Source organism: Oncorhynchus keta, chromosome 6, assembly GCF_023373465.1.
Source record: "Oncorhynchus keta strain PuntledgeMale-10-30-2019 chromosome 6, Oket_V2, whole genome shotgun sequence".
Taxonomy (NCBI): Eukaryota; Metazoa; Chordata; class Actinopteri; order Salmoniformes; family Salmonidae; genus Oncorhynchus; species Oncorhynchus keta.
Window position 1 is genome coordinate 27,857,931 of NC_068426.1, and position 22,688 is coordinate 27,880,618.

General features: G+C 42.9%; 1 protein-coding gene across 1 annotated transcript in view; it reads right to left on the bottom strand.

Moving 5' to 3' along the window:
* LOC118385333 (tight junction protein ZO-2-like) overlaps positions 1-21,953 on the bottom strand; it is a 44,378-nt gene extending 22,425 nt beyond the window's left edge. The window contains exons 1-2 of the mRNA XM_052521217.1: positions 21,693-21,953; positions 5,622-5,760 (exon numbers count right to left, since the gene is read on the bottom strand). The gene's annotated coding sequence lies outside the window, so the exon portion shown is untranslated. The remainder of the gene's footprint in view (positions 1-5,621; positions 5,761-21,692) is intronic.
* Positions 21,954-22,688: the final 735 nt, after the last annotated feature.

Consider the following 22,688-nt stretch of genomic DNA (forward strand, 5'->3'; position numbering starts at 1 on the left):
CTTTCACTCCCTCCTCTCTACATTTTCCTCTTCTGTCTCTGCTGCTAAAGCCACTTTCTACCACTCTAAATTCCAAGCATCTGCCTCTAACCCTAGGAAGCTCTTTGCCACCTTCTCCTCCCTCCTGAATCCTCCTCCCCCTCCCCCCCCCCTCCTCCCTCTCTGCAGATGACTTCGTCAACCATTTTGAAAAGAAGGTCGACGACATCCGATCCTCGTTTGCTAAGTCAAACGACACCGCTGGTTCTGCTCACACTGCCCTACCCTGTGCTCTGACCTCTTTCTCCCCTCTCTCTCCAGATGAAATCTCGCGTCTTGTGACGGCCGGCCGCCCAACAACCTGCCCGCTTGACCCCATCCCCTCCAGACCATTTCCGGAGACCTTCTCCCTTACCTCACCTCGCTCATCAACTCATCCCTGACCGCTGGCTACGTCCCTTCCGTCTTCAAGAGAGCGAGAGTTGCACCCCTTCTGAAAAAACCAACACTCGATCCCTCCGATGTCAACAACTACAGACCAGTATCCCTTCTTTCTTTTCCCTCCAAAAATCTTGAACGTGCCGTCCTTGGCCAGCTCTCCCGCTATCTCTCTCAGAATGACCTTCTTGATCCAAATCAGTCAGGTTTCAAGACTAGTCATTCAACTGAGACTGCTCTTCTCTGTATCACGGAGGCGCTCCGCACCGCTAAAGCTAACTCTCTCTCCTCTGCTCTCATCCTTCTAGACCTATCGGCTGCCTTCGATACTGTGAACCATCAGATCCTCCTCTCCACCCTCTCCGAGTTGGTCATCTCCGGCGCGGCCCACGCTTGGATTGCGTCCTACCTGACAGGTCGCTCCTACCAGGTGGCGTGACGAGAATCTGTCTCCTCACCAGGCGCTCTCACCACTGGTGTCCCCCAGGGCTCTGTTCTAGGCCCTCTCCTATTCTCGCTATACACCAAGTCACTTGGCTCTGTCATAACCTCACATGGTCTCTCCTATCATTGCTATGCAGACGACACACAATTAATCTTCTCCTTTCCCCCTTCTGATGACCAGGTGGCGAATCGCATCTCTGCATGTCTGGCAGACATATCAGTGTGGATGACGGATCACCACCTCAAGCTGAACCTCGGCAAGACGGAGCTGCTCTTCCTCCCGGGAAGGACTGCCCGTTCCATGATCTCGCCATCACGGTTGACAACTCCATTGTGTCCTCCTCCCAGAGCGCTAAGAACCTTGGCGTGATCCTGGACAACACCCTGTCGTTCTCAACTAACATCAAGGCGGTGGCCCGTTCCTGTAGGTTCATGCTCTACAACATCCGCAGAGTACGACCCTGCCTCACACAGGAAGCGGCGCAGGTCCTTATCCAGGCACTTGTCATATCCCGTCTGGATTACTGCAACTCGCTGTTGGCTGGGCTCCCTGCCTGTGCCATTAAACCCCTACAACTCATCCAGAACGCCGCAGCCCGTCTGGTGTTCAACCTTCCCAAGTTCTCTCACGTCACCCCGCTCTCTCCACTGGCTTCCAGTTGAAGCTCGCATCCGCTACAAGACCATGGTGCTTGCCTACGGAACTGTGAGGGGAACGGCACCTCAGTACCTCCAGGCTCTGATCAGGCCCTACACCCAAACAAGGGCACTGCGTTCATCCACCTCTGGCCTGCTCGCCTCCCTACCGCTGAGGAAGTACAGTTCCCGCTCAGCCCAGTCAAAACTGTTCGCTGCTCTGGCCCCCCAATGGTGGAACAAACTCCCTCACGATGCCAGGACAGCGGAGTCAATCACCACCTTCCGGAGACACCTGAAACCCCACCTCTTTAAGGAATACCTAGGATAGGATAAGTAATCCATCTCACCCCCCCTTAAAAGATTTAGATGCACTATTGTAAAGTGGCTGTTCCACTGGATGTCATAAGGTGAATGCACCAATTTGTAAGTCGCTCTGGATAAGAGCGTCTGCTAAATGACTTAAATGTAAATGTAAACTTTCAAAATGATACCAAGAAGGATAGTTGGATGTCCACACATCAGAGAATGTTGACTTGAAAATCTGCTGTTTTGAATTATACTGTCAACCCTCCATAGGAAATCTATTGAAATCATAGAAATATAATTAATAGAATAGACATCAAGACCTATCATTTAAAAAGATTCTCTGGTACTTTTGTATACTTTAGAGTCAGTAGCTCTGAAAGTAGCACTCACCAGCCAAAAGTGGTCCCCAAAGATTGGCTCAAACGCATTAAGACATTCCAGAAACTAACAACGCACACCTGTTAATTGAAATGCATTCCAGGGGACTACCACATGAAGCTGGTTGAGAGAATGCCAAGAGTGTGCGAAGCTGTCATCAAGGCATAGGGTGGCTACATTGAAGAATCTCAAATTTAAAATCTATTTTGAACACTTTTTTGGTTACTACATGATTCCATATGTGTTTTTTCATCGTTTTAATATCTTCACTATTATTCTACAATGTAGATAATATTAAAAACAAAGAAAAGCCCCTGAATGGGGCGGCAGCGTAGCCTAGTGGTTAGAGCGTTGGACTAGTAACCGGAAGGTTGCGAGTTCAAACCCCCGAGCTGACAAGGTACAAATCTGTCATCCTGCCCCTGAACAGGCAGTTAACCCACTGTTCCCAGGCCGTCATTGAAAATAAGAATTTGTTCTTAACTGACTTGCCTGGTTAAATAAAGGTAAAAAAAATAAAATAATAATAATAATAATAATAAATTATTAGCTGTGTCCAAACTTTTGCCCGGTACTGTATGTGCACCACCTCATTGCACTCTCCCTCTGTTGGGCCCGCCCTGCAACCTTATTGGATATCGCTGGGCAGGCCTCTTGCTAGCTGTCACTCAAATGCCAGGGGCTGAAGCACATTGGCTATAACTCAAATTGCTCGGGAGCTGGCCCACGTGGGGAAAATTGCACAGCATAGCTTCAAGAGAACAGTTGCTTTCAAATTAGGTATTTCTTGGCTAATTGAGGTACAGTTATTATGCATATATGAACTACACATTGACACATCCAGCACAAAGCGGGAGATTAAAAAAATGCTTTCTTAGTCACCAAAGTACCAGAGCATGTTTTTACGTTAACATTCACTTGGTGGGTGGACCAGCGATAATCTTTGTTTTTGGTAGTAATTAAAAGTTACAATTTCTATTAAATTAAAATGTCAAATGGTCTATCAGCGAACTTGCAGTGGTTTGAAGGGATAGGTCCAGTCTATGAATTATATTTTTATGTTTGAAATAACACCCACCCTCTCTCTATTCAAGAGAATGTTGTGTCTCAACCGATGGCAGGCACAACACAAAAATCTCAGATGTGAAATGAGGTCTAAGCTACAACATATGCGAATATGAAAAGAATATGAGTTTCTGCGTTTAGATAAATTGACATTATGAAAAGGATTGTTTTGTACAACAAAACAATACACAAATTGTTTGACAACAATTGTTTGTAATCATTTAAATTATATATGTGTTTGTCGTTCAGTTCCAAAAACTCACTTCTTCCATGGGCAAACATGTATGGAAGGTTTAAAATCAAAAGAGACATCAAAAAGAGATTGAATTTAAATGGATATACCCAGTATGCATACACAAAAGCAAACGCTTTAACCACATGCTATATTCTTGTTCAGACAAAACAACAAATGTCATGCACACACACAATATAATAAGACAACACAAACAAGCATACAAATCCACTACAAAGCCTTACACAAAACACATGCCAGGTATGCCTACAACTCCAGCACTGCAATTCTAAACAGTTCTCATTAAGGTGTGTTTTTATCTAAAGGGCAGCCATCAGACTAGTCCACTCTAGAATGTCTTCTAGTAGCAGTACGCCCTCTACTTGCAGAACAGCTAGCTACACTACACGGTGTGCCCAAATGCACTCTATCAAAGACACTAACAGATTTCAAGGGGTTAACATTTACCTACACTACTGGATTAAAACCACTACTAGGCTCGGATTTTATAGTGATTTCCAACCTGTCAGAAATGTCCAGATCAACCAACCCATGTCAGCTAACATTTTATTGTAATGTTTGACTCACCCAAATATCACAAAAAAACATGGCAAAATGTGTAGAATTGCAAATGTTCTATCTGCCAACAAGGGGGGTGAACAGTTTTGTGTCATGAACAGTCCTTGTGCCCATAGAAATAGACGTGGGGGGTGTTGTTACCCAATTCTGGAAGAAGGGTCAGAGTTAAAACCTTTTTTAAAGACTCTGTAAAACAACTCAGTATGTTGAGTGAGTCCGACTGCCGAAAGAGACGACAGTATTAGGATGTACCAATTCAAGATGGAGGTAAGCGTCTCAATATTTTATCTCAACAAATACGTAGACCTATAAAAACGCAGTCCATTACCACAACCAAATAATTTATACAAAAACACCCAACTAATGTTCAAACCAATAAAATACAACACGCATTCATTATCATTTGGAATTCTGTCAATTTTATTTTGACAAAATGGATCCTTCCAGATTAGTTTAATAGATTTTTCACCCCTGGGTGTCCCAAGACTAACAGAGGCAAATCAGTCAGTTCCAAAATGGACAGAATGATTGTAAGTTGTAGAGTTTCAGTGGTGTAAAAAGGACAGGTTTTTCAATCTAATAACAATGCAAGCTGAATAAAAATATTAATATGCTGGTGTCTCGTTCCAATATCAGATTCAGAGCTGTCAAGTTATGTAGCCATCAATCGTAGCTCCATATCATTGCATCAAAGTAAAGTAGATAACAGTGCTACTAGTAGCCTCAAGATCAAACAGCATTTCCGGTTGCACATGCATTTAGCGCAATAATCTTGTGATGGTTTGGCCTGAATCTTTTCCGCCGAGTTCTCTTTCAACTGCTTCTATGGAAGACTCCTGGTTAAATATGCATTGGGTGAGGTGCGTGGGCCAGCAACTTCGAAATAGTGCTAAGGGACATAGGCCTTGGATACATTGTGAATGAGGAACATGAGCAGCTGCAGCTGTACATAGTCTATTGGTAAATAGCCCACCCATTTTCACCTACCTCATTCCCATACTGTTTTTATACTGTTTTTTATTTATTTACTTTTCTGCTCTTTTGCACACCAATATCTCTACCTGTACATGACCATCTGATCATTTATCACTCCAGTGTTAATCTGCAAAATTGTATTATTCGCCTCCTCATGCCTTTTGCACACATTGTATATAGACTGCCCATTTTTTTCTACTGTGTTATTGACTTGTTAATTGTTTACTCCATGTGTAACTCTGTGTTGTCTGTTCACACTGCTATGCTTTATTTTGGCCAGGTCGCAGTTGCAAATGAGAACTTGTTCTCAACTAGCCTACCTGGTTAAATAAAGGTGAAATAAATAAAAAATGTTAAAAAAAAGAACCGAAGGATGATCCAAGGTAATAGATATCCAGCAGAGATTTTCAAACGGACTTTTAAACCATATCCTACTGCCAAAACCACTCTTGATTTCCTGTTTACAGTGTAGATCACAAAATGGCAATGTATAAATCATATGTCCAACCACACACACTCACGGTCTTAGGGCAGATTAGGATGGGTAAAGAATACATGTACAAAGTTTGCAGAAATGATGACGTACCTTCAGAATAGCAGTGTAGCTGGGTGAAGTGAGTCGACGGAGACACGGGTACTGGGCTTCTTTGGTCCAGTAGAACCTATCCCAGGAGCAGCTAGATCGGTACAGGTCAGTGTTGGACTGGTCAGTACTGGATGTGTCCCTGTGGGGAGATAATCATTACTCAAAATTAAGATCAGTGTTCAACTTTGTATAAGGAGTTTTAATTGTCAACCTATGTCAAATGTAGCTCGGAAGAAAAAAAGTAGAAACTAATTAAGACAAATATTTGATCTTGTAATGGTGGAATCAATTAGCATACCATGTACTGTTAATTGGTATGTCTGTGCATGTGTAAGAGTTGCTTCCATCCCTCTCCTTGCCCCAACCTGGGTTCGACCCAGGGACCCTCTGAAAACAACAACTGCCTCCCATGAAGCATCAGTACCGATTTCTGCAAAAAAGCCGTGGCCCTTGCAGAGCAAGTCTCAGAGCATGTGTGACGTCACAAAATGAAACGCTGCTAGCGTGCAACGCAAACTAGCTAGCCATTTCACACCAGTTACACATGTACTATAAATACCTTATTTTATTGATTAACATCTGTATTATTGAATGTCATGTGATATGGACATGCAGCGATAAAGCATTTGTCTAATGCTATTTATTCTGCCCGTCGAATACAAAAATCATTAAAAAATAAATACACAAAAAAATGTAAAAAATAAATTGATTGCATTGGTAAGAGGGCAGAGGAGGGGGGAGGGGACAACAAGGAGAGCCAGTGCAGCTGTAATCTGTTTGCATTTGAGCCAAACATATGCTCTGCTATTTGGCCTTGTGTCAGAAGAGGAATAAATACACCATACAAAAATATAAAAACACAACATGTAAGGTGTAGGTCCCATGTTTCATGAGCTGAATAAAAAAAATCCCACAAAACCCAAATGCACAAAAATAAGATTTTCTGCACAAACTGTCAGAAACCGTCTCAGGGAAGCTCATCTGCATGCTTGTCGTCCTCACCAGGGTCTTGACTGACTGACTGACTGCAGTTCAACGTTGTAACCAGCTTCAGTGGGCAAATGCTCACCTTCGATATCCACTGACACGCTGGAGAAGTGTGCTCTTCAAGGGTTAATCCCGGTTTCAACAGTACCGGGCAGATGGCCGACAGCGTGTATGGCAGAGTGTTGGCGAGTGGTTTGCTGATGTCAACGTTGTAAACAGAGTGGCAGTGCGGTTATGTGAACACAATTGCATGATAATGCACGCCCCATGTCGCAAAGATCTGCACACAATACACACGCCCCGTAGCACTCACTTCCGTCATCATGAAGTGCTTTGAGAGACTAGTCAAGGACCATATCACCTCCACCCTACCTGACACCCTAGACCCACTCCAATTTGCTTACCGCACACTGCCCTAACCCATCTGGACAAGAGGAATACCTATGTGAGAATGCTGTTCATCGACTACAGCTCGGCATTCAACACCATAGTACCCTCCAAGCTCGTCATCAAGCTCGAGACCCTGGGTCTCGACCCCGCCCTGTGCTACTGGGTACTGGACTTCCTGACGGGCCGCCCCCAGGTGGTGAGGGTAGGCAACAACATCTCCTCCCCGCTGATCCTCAACACGGGGGCCCCACAAGGGTGCGTTCTGAGCCCTCTCCTGTACTCCCTGTTCACCCACGACTGCGTGGCCACGCACGCCTCCAACTCAATCATCAAGTTTGCAGACGACACAACAGTGGTAGGCTTGATTACCAACAACGACGAGACGGCCTACAGGGAGGAGGTGAGGGCCCTCGAAGTGTGGTGTCAGGAAAATAACCTCACACTCAACGTCAACAAACCTAAGGAGATGATTCTGGACTTCAGGAAACAGCAGAGGGAACACCCCCCTATCCACATCGATGGAACAGTAGTGGAGAGGGTAGCAAGTTAAGTTCCTCGGCATACACATCATAGACAAACTGAATTGGTCCTCTCACACAGACAGCGTCGTGAAGAAGGCGCAGCAGCGCCTCTTCAACCTCAGTAGGCTGAAGAAATTCGGCTCGTCACCAAAAGCACTCACAAACTTCTACAGATGCACAATCGAGAGCATCCTGGCGGGCTGTATCACCGCCTGGTACGGCAACTGCTCCGCCCTCAACCGTAAGGCTTTCCAGAGGGTAGTGAGGTCTGCACAACGCATCACCGGGGGCAAACTACCTGCCCTCCAGGACACCTACACCACCCGATGTTACAGGAAGGCCATAAAGATCATCAAGGACATCAATCACCCGAGCCACTGCCTGTTCACCCCGCTATCATCCAGAAGGCGAGGTCAGTATAAGTGCATCAAAGCTGGGACAGAGAGACTGAAAAACAGCTTCTATCTCAAGGCCATCAGACTGTTAAACAGCCACCACTAACATTGAGTGGCTGCTGCCAACACACTGTCATTGACACTGACCCAACTCCAGCCACTTTAATAATGGGAATTGATGGGAAATGATGTAAATATATCACTAGCCACTTTAAACAATGCTACCTTATATAATGTTACTTACCCTACATTATTCATCTCATATGCATACGTATATACTGTACTCTATATCATCGACTGCATCCTTATGTAATACATGTATCACTAGCCACTTTAACTATGCCACTTTGTCTACATACTCATCTCATATGTATATACTGTACTCGATACCATCTACTGTATGCTGCCCTGTACCATCACTCCTTCATATATCCTTATGTACATATTCTTTATCCCCTTACACTGTGTATAAGACAGTAGTTTTGGAATTGTTAGTTAGATTACTTGTTGGTTATTACTGCATTGTCGGAACTAGAAGCACAAGCATTTCGCTACACTCGCATTAACATCTGCTAACCATGTGTATGTGACAAATAAAATTTGATTTGATTTTACAATTCCTGAAAGCTGAAAATGTTCAAGTTCTTCCATGGCCCGTATAGTAAGCAGACCTGTCACTCATTGAGCATGTTTGGGATGCTCTGGATTGACGTATACGACAGTGTGTTTCAGTTCCCGACAATATCCGGTAACTTCACACAGCCATTGAAGAGTGGACAACATTTCACAATCAACAGCCTGATCAACTCTCTATGCAAAGGAAATGTGTCACTCTGCATGAGGCAAATGGTGGTCACACTAGATACTGACAGGGGTTCTGATCCATGCCCCTACCTTTCAAAAAAAGGCATCTGTGACCAACAGATTCATATCGGTTTCCCAGTCATGTGAAATACATAGATTAGGGCCTAATAAATTTATTACAATTTACTGATATGAACTGTAACTTAGTAAAATCTTTGAAATTGTTGCGTTCATATTTTTGTTTTGACTAAATGCGTGTTGTTTGCCTTTTCCTTTTCAACTGTCTCCCCAATACCCTGACCCTAGCAGTGTTAAGAGGTGCAGGGAAACTACAGGCAAGCTTCTATCAGCATATATTTATTTCTATTTTATTTGACTAGGCAAGTCCGTTAAGAACACATTTGTATTTACAATAACGACCTACCCTGGCCAAACCCTAACCCGGACGATGCTGGGCCAAATGTGCGCCGCCCTATGTGACTCCCAATCACGGCCGGTGATTGGTACAGCCTGGAACTACATAATTAGGAAATCTCCAAACTAAGAATACTGCAATCTATGCATCTTAGGAGAATGATTAAGACCAATGTTGTGTATAGTGAATTACTGATCTACAAATGTCCTCAAAAGTGGTCGAAGGATCACACACACAAAACCTCAGTGGGTGAGGGGTCATATAGCACTTTGTGACATGCTGATGTAAAAAGGGCTTTATAAATACATTTGATTGATAAATAAATCAAAACACACACAAACTAAAGAAAGGTTCCATAATGGATCCAGTGAGTGACTGGACTGGGTCAGCTCAAGAGAGCCATGCGACTCACAGGATCTCTGCTACATTCATCTGCTGTGCATCTATAGTCACACTCAAAGCTCTCTGACCCGAGCGGAAACTAATGACAACACACATGCTCATGCTGTAGCATGTAGGCTAGAACCATCTTGTCTGAAACATCTATACATTCTGGCACACACACACAAATAATCAATTGTGATTATTTGTAGTGCAAATGATTAAACTACGTTAAGAGGTGCAGTAAATGCGTGTACTTGAATCCACCAGAGTTAAGCTACATGCTATCGACACTACTACATGCTATCGACACTACTACATGCTACTACTACATACTAATTGTAAATGAGAACTTGTTCTCAACTTGCCTACCTGTTTTTTTTTGTTTTTACCTTTATTTTACTAGGCAAGTCAGTTAAGAACAAAATCTTATTTTTAATGACGGCCTAGGAACAGTGGGTTAACTGCCTGTTCAGGGGCAGAACGACAGATTTTGTACCTTGTCAACTCGGGGATTTGAACATGCAACCTTTCAGTTACTAGTCCAATGCTCTAACCACTAGGCTACCCTGCCGGTTAAATAAAGGTTAAATAAAAATCAAACTACTACTACATGCTATCGACCACATTAATTTCACACCTCAGCTTCACTCACCCTGGGGGTTTCCATCGCTTCCTCCCAGGTGGTAGGAGCTCTCTTTTGTTGAGGGGGGACGATCCCCATGGCCGCCTGCATGATGGTAATGAACTTCTTAAACTTCATCTTTGAGCCCTCAGCAGTTTCTTCACTTACACCCCATGCTACTCACAACGGTTCCACTAACATACCTCACTTCCCTCCGCAATACTCTAAACCCCTGACTACCACCCCTCTCTCCCACCACTGTGCTCACTGCCATCGCACATACACTGAACCCTGCCCACTAGCTATTACATTTGCGATAATGAGCCCTGTGTCCCCTACCATCAGCTCTGACAGATGTATTTTCCCCCCCAGAGAAAGAAAATGGACAATTACAGCCACATTACAGGCAGTGCGCAGGCCCAGAGGGGATGACAGCAAGTCACTCTTATACAATTCTGAAGACCTCTAAACATTGCACTAATGAAAACGCTGCTGCTGGGATAATTCCGGTACTAAGTCCTGATAGATCATGTATACACCCCGCCCCATTTTCTCATAATCCCCACAGAGGCTTAGTCCTCTGGCCATTAACACCCAGAGCCCCCCATCATTACCATCCTCACACACACTTCCATCCTCACACCATACCCTCTTCATCCCCCAACAGATCATTCATCTAGCATGTGACAAACACAACAGGTGTAGTAGACCTTACAGTGAAATGCTTACTTTACAAGCCCTTAACCAACAATGCAGTTAAGAAAATACCTTTTAAAAAAAAGAAAAGAGATAAGACAAATAATTAAAGAGCAGCAGTGAAATAACAATAGCGAGATTATATACAAGGGGGGTACCGGTACAGAGTCAATGTGCGGGGGCACCAGTGTCGAGGTAATATGTACATTTAAGTAGAGTTATTAAAGTGACTATGCATAGATAATACTAGAGTAGCAGCAGCATAGAAGCGGGGTGGGGGGATGAAAATAGTCTGGGTAGCAATTTGATTAGCTGTTCAGGAGTCTTATGGCTTGGGATAGAAGCTGTTTAGAAGCCTCTTGGACCTAGACTTGCTTCTCCGGTACCGCTTGCCGTGCGGTAGCAGAGAGAACAGTCTATGACTAGGGTGGCTGGAATCTTTTACAATTTTTAGGGCCTTTCTGACACCGCCTGGTAGAGATCCTGGATGTCAGGAAGCTTGGCCCTGGTGATGTACTGGGCCATACGCACTACCCTCTGTAGTGCCTTGCGGTCGGAGCCCGAGCAGTTGCCATACCAGGCAGTGATGCAACCCTTCAGGACACTTTCGATGGTGCAGCTGTAGAACCTTTTGAGGATCTGAGGATGCCAAAATGCCAAATCCCATGCCAAATCTTTTCAGTCTCCTGAGAGAGAATACGTTTTGTCGTGCACTCTTCACGACTGTCTTGGTGTGTTTGGACAAGGGTTGCACATTTTGGGGAATATTCAGAGGAGTTAACTTTCCGTGGGAATTAACGGGAATATATGCAAATTAATATTAATACCATTTAAAAGTAGATGTTTTTTTGCATTAGATATATTTACCATATCACATGGAGACAGAAACAGAAACCTTTTACCTTATCAGTAGACATAATTGCAAATGATTAAATCCTTCCAATAGAATTGTTTTTTTAAATAATAATATTTTACAAATTGAACTTTAAATGAGGTGACTCTTCACATGGGATGATTTCACTGAACAACAAAAGATAATATTGAATGACATCTCCCAAAAATGTTTTTAACATACATCTGTAAAATGATAGTCTGGAAACTAAAGCTATGGTTGTCTTCCTCTCAGGATTCCATGTCTTCTCCCTGGACCTCCTCAATGTCCACCTCTTGAACATCAGACTCTGAGGCCTCATCTTCACTGTCACTTACCAACCTTGTTGAGGATGGCTTGTTCCATGTTTGAGGATGGCTTGTTTGTGTGTTCCAAAACAAGGAGCTGTTGTGCTCGGAAGCAGCTGATGTTGGTGTGATTTGGATGATGATGGAGGCAACAGGGGAAAGAGCCTCAGATCCACAAAGTCCCTTCCACCAGGTGGCTGATGAGATATGTTGGCACGACTGCCATATTGCATCTCCATCCCAAAGCCCTTGCTTGGAAGTGTACTTCGCCAGACTGCCAAGAACCTTGCCCTCATCCAGGCCAAGGTGGCGAGACACAGTAGTGATGACACCATAGGCCTTGTTGATCTCTGCACCAGACAGGATGCTCTTGCCAGCATACTTGGCATCCAACACGTACGCTGCGGCGTGTATGAGCTTCAGGCAGAAAGCTTCACGCTTTTTGATGTATTTCAGCACTAGTGAAGTGGGCAGGAGCAACAGTGAAGTGGGCAGGGCAGTGCAGATTTCTTCTCTTACATCTGCAAACAGAGTCTGAACATCAGACAGGATGGCATTGTCCATCTCAATCCAAGCAATGGCTACTGCGATAGGTTCCAGTAGTTTCAGGCTGCTTACCACGCTCTCTCAAAATGACACTGCTCAAAACAATAAAGGGAACACTAAAATAACACGAACACTAAAATAACACATCCTAGATCTGAATGAATGAAATATTTTTATTAAATACTTTTTTCTTTACATAGTTGAATGTGCTGACAACTAAATCACACAAAAATTATCAATGGAAATCAAATTTATCAACCCATGGAGGTCTGGATTTGGAGTCACACTCAAAATTAAAGTGGAAAACCACACTACAGGCTGATCCGACTTTGATGTAATGTCCTTTAAACAAGTCAAAATGAGGCTCAGTAGTGTGTGTGGCCTCCACGTCCCTGTATGACCTCCCTACAACGCCTGGGCATGCACCTGATGAGGTGGCGGATGGTCTCCTGAGGGATCTCCTCCCAGACCTGGACTAAAGCATCCGCCAACTCCTGGACAGTCTGTGGTGCAACGTGGCGTTGGTGGATGGAGCGAGACATGATGTCCCAGATGTGCTCAATTGGATTCAGGTCTGGGGAACGGGCGGGCCAGTCCATAGCATCAATGCCTTCCTCTTGCAGGAACTGCTGACACACTCCAGCCACATGATGTCTAGCATTGTCTTGCATTAGGAGGAACCCTGGGCCAACTGCACCAGCACATGATCTCACAAGGGGTCTGAGGATCTCATCTCGGTACCTAATGGCAGTCAGGCTACCTCTGGCGAGCACATGGAGGGCTGTGCGGCCCCCCAATGAAATGCCACCCGACACCATGTCTGACCCACCGCTAAACCGGTCATGCTGGAGGATGTTGCAGGCAGCAGAACATTATCTACGGCGTCTCCAGACTCTGTCACGTGCTCAGTGTGAACCTGCTTTCATCTGTGAAGAGCACAGGGCACCAGTGGCGAATTTGCAAATCTTGGTGTTCTCTGGCAAATGCCAAACCTCCTGCACGGTGTTGGGCTCTAAGCACAACCCCCACCTGTGGACATCGGGCCCTCATACCACCCTCATGGAGTCTGTTTCTGACCGTTTGAGCAGACACATGCACATTTGTGGCCTGCTGGAGGTCATTTTGCAGGGCTCTGGCAGTGCTCCTCCTGCTCCTCTTTGCACAAAGGCGGAGGTAGCGGTCCTGCTGCTGGGTTGTTGCCCTCCTACGGCCTCCTCCACATCTCCTGATGTACTGGTCTGTCTCCTGGTAGCGCCTCCATGCTCTGGACACTACGCTGACAGACACAGCAAACCTTCTTGCCACAGCTCGCATTGATGTTCCATCCTGGATGAGCTGCACTACCTGAGCCACTTGTGTGGGTTGTAGACTCAGTCTCATGCTACCACTAGAGTGAAAGCACCACCAGCATTCAAAAGTGACCAAAACATCAGCCAGGAAGCATAGGAACTGAGAAGTGGTCTGTGGTCACACCCTGCAGAACCACTCCTTTATTGGGGGTGTCTTGCTAATTGCCTATAATTTCCACATGTTGTCTATTCCTTTTGCACAACAGCATGTGAAATGTATTGTCAATCAGTGTTGCTTCCTAAGTGGACAGTTTGATTTCACTCAAGTGTGATTGACTTAGAGTTACATTGTGTTGTTTAAGTGTTCCCTTTATTTTTGTTGAGCAGTGTACATCATCCAGGAGGATCCTCTTGATGTGGCTGTCCATATCGGCAGACTGTGATATGGCCATTTCTTGGGGATTCCTTCTCCTCCAGGAGACTGTCAAACATGATGACAACATCACCCCAATGGGTGTTGCTGGGCAGCTTCAATGTGATGCTCTTATTCTTCTCACTTTGCTTGGTGAGGTAAATTGCTGCTATAACTTGATGACCCTTCACATACCTAACCATTTCCTTGGCTCTCTTGTAGAGTGTATCCATTGTTTTCAGTGCCATGATGTCCTTGGGGAGCAGATCCAATGCATGAGCAGCACAGCCAATGGGTGTGATGTGAGGGTTGGACTCCTCCACTTTAGACCAAGAAGCCTTCATGTTTGTAGTGTCTGTCATTGTGAATACCTTCTGTGGTCCAAGGTCATTGATAACTGCCTTCAGCTCATCTGTAACGTAGAGACGGGTGTGTCTGTTGTCTCTTGTCTGTGCTCCTGTAGAATACTGGTTGAGGGCTGGAGATGATGTAGTTCTTTATTCCTTGCCCACAAACATTCAACCACCCATCAGAGATGATTGCAATACAGTCTGATTTCTCTATGATTTGCTTGACCTTCACTTGAAATCTGTTGAACTCTGCATCCAGCAATTGAGTAGATAAATCATGTCTGGTTGGAGGGGTGTATGCTGGGAGAAGAACATTCAGAAATCTCTTCCAATACACATTGCCTGTGAGCATCAGAGGTGAGCCAGTTGCATTACACAGCTCGAGCAAGACATTCATCAGCATTTCTCTGACTACGTTCCTCCATTGAGTCAAAACAAAAAAACATTGAATTCCAGGAGGACCATGAGCTGTTGCTATCGATAAGGTGTCCGATTCATAATTTCCACCTCGAATAGAAGTAGAGGGACTTTTGTCAGAGGTTGCTTGTTGTGAGCGCCGAGGAAACTTTATACACTTGGCCAGATAATTCTGCATCTTTATTGCATTCTTCACATACGATTTGGCACAGTATTTGCAAATGTACACAGCTTTTCCTTCTACATTAGCTGCAGTGAAATGTCTCCATCTATCAGATAGTGCTCGTGACATTTTCCTGTAAAGATTACAAAAAAAGTTTTACAAAAATAAACAAACACAATTCCACGTACAGATAAATTAATTTAACTTCCCATGGGAAATTTCCCGGACCTTTGCAACCCTAGTTTCCTGTAGTCCACAATCCTCTCCTTTGTCTTGATCACGTTGAGGGAGAGGTTATTGTCCTTGCACCACACGGTCAGGTCTCTGACCTCCCTACAGTCTGTCTCATAGTTGTCAGCGATCAGGCCTACCGCTGTTGTGTCATCGGCAAATGTAATGATGTGTTTGAGTCGTGCCTGGCCGTGCAGTCATGAGTGAACAGGGAGTACAAGAGGGGACTGAGCACGCACCCGAGGGGCCCCCGTGTTGAGGATCAGTGTGGAGGATGTGTTATTACCTACCCTCACCACCTGGGGGCAGCCTGTCAGAAAGTCCCAGGGTCCTTTAGTTTAGTGATGAGCTTTGAGGGCACTATGGTGTTGAACGCTGAGCTATAGTTAATGAACAGCATTCTCACATGTGTTCCATTTGTCCAGGCAGGAAAGGGCGGTGTGGAGTGCAATAGAGATTGCATCATCTGTGGATCTGTATGCAAATTGGATTGGGTCTAGGGTTTCTGGGATAATGGCGTTGATGTGAGCCATGACCAGCCTTTCAAAGCACTTCATGGCTACAGACATGAGTGCTACGGGTCGGTAGTCATTTAGGCAGGCTACCTTAGTGTTCTTGGACACAGGGACTATGGTGGCCTGCTTGAATCATGTTTGTATTACAGACTCAGACAGTGAAGACCGCTAGGCCAGACGGATTTCAAGGACATGTACGAGCATGCGCTGACAGCCAATGCAAACCTCCGGGCAGGAATGATATTCCAACTGTTTGCATGTCTGGATTACCGCTTTCTGTATGGCTGGTCAATGACAGCAGAAGATTTCACTGCCAGTGAGCACGGCATAGAAATCCCTGCGCACTCCATGGGCCCCAAACAAGCTGCAAGCCTATAAATAACAGTCTCTTTTATACCCAGTTAGGTAACAAACACATAGAATTAAGCACTTTTAAATTGCTTTGCATTGTGCATCATCCAGACAGCAGGCACAGTCTAAGGGATAAAGAGCATGAATGATGCTACCACTGTGCTGAATGATGACTAGAATTCTAATCTAAAACCTTTACTTTTTCCAAAACAGCTTAATACATAGAATCAAGTTCTGTATAGTAATCTCATGAAATATATTCCTAATATGAATTAATGTAGTCAGTGGCACATGCACAGGTTTAAAGACAGTCTTAATGGACGTGCTCAATACAAAATTATAACCAACTCATCGCTATTCTGCCACAAAATTGGAAGAGACAATTAGGCTGCCTGCCTAAAAATAAATATCATAAATGGCTTAAAATGTTTAGTATAAATAAAAAAATCAATAAAAAAGTTTAACTTCAAAGTCAAAAGGTTTGACAGCAATACTGTATAAAATGTAAATAAATTAGGGACAGTTTGATGTCCCAATACCTTGGCATCGGGTCTATAAACTGACATAACACAGAGACATAAAAATTGTATCCACAAGTTCCTCTGACTTTGGGCAAGTAGATTAAGGGCCTCATTGCCAAAATCCCAAAGTATCACTTTAACTGAGTTAATTCTGCTGTACTTAGTGATTTCTAAATAGGTAGCCATTGAATGTCTACTTGTGAGTTGTTTTATCCCAGTCGGCTTTCACTGTGACCCTGCCCTCACCACGTGCAGTATTACTGTAGTATTTTGCTTGATCTACTTTCACATTATACAATGTCCATATGTACAGTGAGCTCCAAAAGTATTGGGACAGTGACATCTTGTTTGTTTTGGGTGTGTACTCCAGCACATTGGATTTTAATTGATAAAATTACTATGAGGTTCAAGTACAAACTGTCAGCATTATGAATTCTAGCTAGGTGGCTAACGTTAGATAGGTTAAATGGTTAGGGTTAGCTAAAAGGGTTAGGTGAAGGGTTAAGGTTGGCTAAAAGGGTTAGGTGAAGGGTTAATGATAATGCACGGCCCCATGTCGTAAGGATCTGTACACAATTCCTTAAAGCTGAAAATGTCCCAGTTCTTTCATGGCCTGAATACTCACCAGACATGTCACCCATTGAACATATTTTGGATACTCTGGACTGACAGCATGTTCCAGTTCCTAACAATATCCAGCAACTTCGCACAGCCATTGAAGAGATGTGTCGTGTTGCATGAGGCAAATGGTGGTCACACCAGATACTGATTGGTTCTGACCCCATTTTTTTAAAGGCATCTGAGACCAACAGATGGATATCAGTATTCCCAGTGATGGGAAATCCATAGATTAGGGCCTAAAGAATTTATTAGAATTGATGGATTTCTTTATTTATATATTTCTGTACCTTTATTTAACCAGGCAGGTCAGTTAAGAACAAATTCTTATTTTCAATGATGGCCTCGGGGCAGGGCGACAGATTTTTTACCTTGTCAGCTCGAGATTCGATCTTGCAACCTTTCGGTTATTAGTCCAATGCTCTTTTTTTTTACTCCTTTATTTAACTAGGCAAGTCAGTTTAGAACAAATTCTTATTTTCAATGACGGCCTAGGAACAGTGGGTTAACTGCCTGTTCATGGGCAGAACGACAGATTTGTACCTTGTCAGTTTGGGGATTTGAACTTGCAACCGTCCGGTTACTAGTCCAATGCTCTAACCACTAGGCTACCTGCCACCCCATGAACTGTAACTCAGTAAAAATGCTGAAATTGTTGCATTTATATTTTTGTTCAGGATAAATGGAGTGACTCGGATTTACGTACAGAATAATACAATATGCTTTGAGACCAGTTTACGTAATGATGTCCCTGAGTAATCACTGAGACAGTCAACATCCCACAGTTAAGAACTAATCTAAGATAAGCGTGCAGTGATTTTAAGGAAATGAATGCACACAGATAATAAAGCTGAAGCTATCCCGATGAATGGTGATTAATCTCATTGTAAAACAAATGCCTAAACCTGCAGCATTCAGAACTGGTCACGACTCCGATCAAAGAAGGCCTCACATTAAAACATACATTCAGTTCTTACAAACATAGTCTGGGCATGCTGACTGAAATAAAGAAATGGAGTAAAAGGAGATGATATTATCTCAATAGCTCTCTTCTCCACATGGTGTGTAGTGAACCTTATCTGAAATAGATGTTTTAACTGGGATCTGCTATTCTGAATAAGGTCTCAGTGCTTTGGGTTACAATTACCCATAGCCCAATAAATGGACTAAAGGAGTCTAACATTACTCCTTATAGTCCAAGGACCTTCCTTACATGTTCAACTGTAAGGTCTACACTTGTTTTACTCGGCGCATGTGACAAATACAGTTTGATTTGATGTTCTGTTAAAAAGGGGAATTGGCTCTGGAAGTCTAAACAGCCAAATACTCAGAGCTGGGCGGTATACCGTATTTTACGATATACAGTATTGATGCAGGAACCGTTTTGGGTTTTTACTTTACCCTCTATAACACTATTTTAATGTTTGGTTTGGTAAAATGTAATACACTAGGTGTAACGTTCATTTTTATAGTTTACTTCGCTACTTAAGTCATCTCTCTCCATGCCGCTTTTTCCACACAGACCTAGTCTCGCCCCAGCACTCAAGGAGAGCATTTGTTGTTCCACGACTGGGACACTTGTGTTCAGTCTAGCACATGCAACAATGTTGATGACAACGATGCAGTTTTCACTTTGCTTCTTAATATGAATCCACCAGTGTTCTATAAATGACACTATTCATTTGTGTTTCTTACATCTGCAAACAGCTAGTTTGTATTTTCTTAGCAAGTTGGGCCTCAATCTGGTTAGCCGCTAATGGTAATCGCCAGCTAGCTATTAAATGTACTGAGTCAGAGCAAGCGTAATTAGCTATTCAGCCTGATAATACCAGTAATGGTGTAGACCTATATCAGCGTGTTGTTTGTGCAACAATATCTTCTAAATCAAAGCCAAATACGCAAAGAATGTTAGCTACTTCATGTAGCTAAGTGAAATCATTAAATGTGGCCAAAGATGATAAGAGTTTCCTAGGGGAACCAATCAACACTGTTTCCTACCCTATCACAATAACTCCTCCCTGGCATTTTCAATCATTGTCATGTCAAACACTATGCAAAGTGCCCACGATTATATTGTAACTAAAAAATTAGAAAAATCATTCTAGTTTCATGATCCCAACAGTTCACCTATGTGTTAAAAAATAAGGCCTAGATTGTTTTGCCTATATCATGCAGCCCTACGTGGCAGTGTGGAAATTATCTCAAATGAGTGCAGGAAATTGATGAAAAATTATTTTTGGTTGAAGTTGAATTGAACAATATAAAACAATCAGAATGGAGAAAGACCCACTACTCATAAAGCTATTTATTTAGAGGCTATATTTAGAGGCCTGTGAGCTAGGGCCTCTTTTTAAGAGGAGGTCAATAAAAACAGTTATAAAACATTAATAGTTCAAATTACTCTGCAAGACACCAGTACCCAAAATGATAGGCATTGCAATTTAGGCTACAAGTTGAAGTCCTATTTTATTTGGATATGCCAAAATGAAACATCAAATTGTTAAAATGATAGGCTAATGACCTTCGAGGAATTTAGAATACACACATGGATTTCAATAAACAAATGGATAAGACTGTTCTATTCGCTTTGATTTAGTTCATATTGCAACTCAGGCAAATTACAGAATTAATGACATAATGAATACTGGAGGATGAACTAAATGTTAAAATGTTGGAATATGAGATGCAGCATTATGCATGCTCTGCACTTTTTCTGGCTAGTAGGTCTACATTAGGGTATAATGACTATGGCTGCATGCCTCTAGAAGGGCAAGTTCTGAGGCTGAGGGGTGCTTTACCAAAGGCGCTGCTGCAAGCAGATAACAATCTCTTCAACTGGGCAGCAGTGTCGCGATGGAGGGAATAGCCTATACAGAGACTACCTAAGACCACTGCAACAGAGTTATTGTAAAGAGGGGAATAAGTTTATGCCAGACATAGCCTCTGTTTAACCTCTCCCTAGTTCATTTCAAAGGCCATATGTCCATGGCCCGGTTCATACAAATCATGTAAAATGATTTTAAATTCATATAAACCCCTCCTACAGAATATGCTTTGGCAAGATTGAGTGATGAAATATATATTTTTTTTTATTTTGACTGGCAAAGACTCGAGTGGTCATACATAATTGATATATTCACCAAATATCTATTATATTCTGTTTCGTTATTCCTGGTATATACTGCTGGTTATGATTGCAGACAGAGCCCAGAGAATGGGATGGTGCCATATTGAATTAGTCATATTTTGATTAGTCATATGCATGCATGGGGATGTCCACGTCTGTAGAGATACACCTAGCGGATTGAAAAGTCACTGTTGTAGGCATAATACAGCGAGTGCCATCTAGACTTGGCCAACAAATCCATTACATTTGCATCCTAAATGTGAAGTAAACTCAACTGAGGGGTAATAGAGACTTAACTTTTAAACTTTCCTGACCATTTATTTTTTATTTTGTAAATACTGTTTTCCACTTGTTCACGTAGCAGTCCTCACAGGCCGTTTTGTGTACGTTTTTTTGTTGGTGAGATGAAACTGCCAAAACTCAAAGCAAGATTTTTACAAGACTAAAATGTAAGTCCGTAATCGTAACATGGTGTTTGTATGTTCACTGATTCAATTTCACATTGACGATTCATGCATGGCTTTTCTTACTAAAGATAGCTGCCAAAAGGTTGAACGTACTATCTGGTTCAATACGTATGCTTCCAAAAACGTAACGCAAGCAATGCGCGTTAATGTGCATCGGCAAACTCCCCCATACAGAGGAAGCTTTCATCCAAAGACTTGTGTGTGTAACATAACGGCACTGAGTCATGATCAAAGGCTAGAAACACCTATAGCCACACTCAAAGACACCAGTTAATATTTACAAAATTATAAAATCAGTATAAAATAGGTTTTGGTTACCCCAAAAAGCAAGAGTGGATGAATAATTGAATAGGTCAACTACTAGACACGAACAAATGGAAATGGTTCAGTAGTAACATTGAGTTGAGGCCTCCTCAGAAAGTAGGCCAAATCGTGACGTTTCTGTAAAAGAATAGCCCTCATGAATGGGCTTACAAAGGACAAACACTGAGGCCGCCCAAGCCTGATCAGTTATAATTGTACTATATTTTCAGAAGTTTGATGTTTTACTTTAGAAATAAAGCGCATGTTATGGCTACTGTGAACAATGGTCAATACCCAAATAAGGCAAGAGAAGCAAACTGAGAGATTATACACTACGTTACGAAAGGCAGTTTCGAAGTTTGACTTACCTAATGAAAATTCTGGATATTTGGTAGTTTGCGATGGAAAACCACAATTAAAAATCGAATATGATATGTATATGTACACCAGCAGAAGGTATGTACACCAGCAGAAGGTGTGTTTTGAAGTAAGAAAAAAGCTGTTCGTTTTGCGGCAATGCTTTGCGTTTCCTGGTTTTTGCAGGTATGGGCGTGGAAGTTGAAACTGCAGGTGAGTCACGCACGGTGCTGTAGACTACCACGTGACCATACGTAGGTGAGTTCAGTTCCGCATAAGGGCATGAGTCCGGTCAAATGTACACTTATATAGCCCACTTTCCGTTCGGATGTCCACACTCCCCAGTGAATTGTACAGACACTGAATGTCAGCTCATTAATATGTAAGGTGAGACAAAGCCGACTCACTCCTGCCAATCACACACTCCTTATAATTCAAAGTAGGGCCTAATCCACACCGAAACTCTATGAATCATACCTGGGAAGTGAAACATAAAAGGAAACTCATCATCCACTCAACCATTTTTATCTCAACCATTACCATCCCTACCGACATGTTATCAATAGGCTACAATTTTGATTCGGTGCTTCTACTTCTGGATTGATTGCTGTTTGCGGTTTAAATACATTTTCCCCCCTCAATCTACACACAATACCGCATAATGACAAAGCGAAAACAGGTTTTTAGAAATATTTGCAAATGTATTAAAAATTAAAAACACAAATATCTTATTTACGTAAGTATTTAGTCCCTTTGCTATGAGACTCGAAATTGAGCTTAGGTGCATCCTGTTTCCATTGATGGTCCTTGAGATGTTTCGACAACTTGATTGGATTCCACCTGTGCTTAAATTAAATTGATTTGGTGCTTCAATTGAAGGTGCTTCAACACATGACTGAGGAAAGGGTCTGAATACTTAAGTAAATACGATCAGATGTGTATTTTTAATACAAATGCAAAAATGTTGTTTTTTAAACGTTTTGCTCTGTCATTATGTGATATTGTGT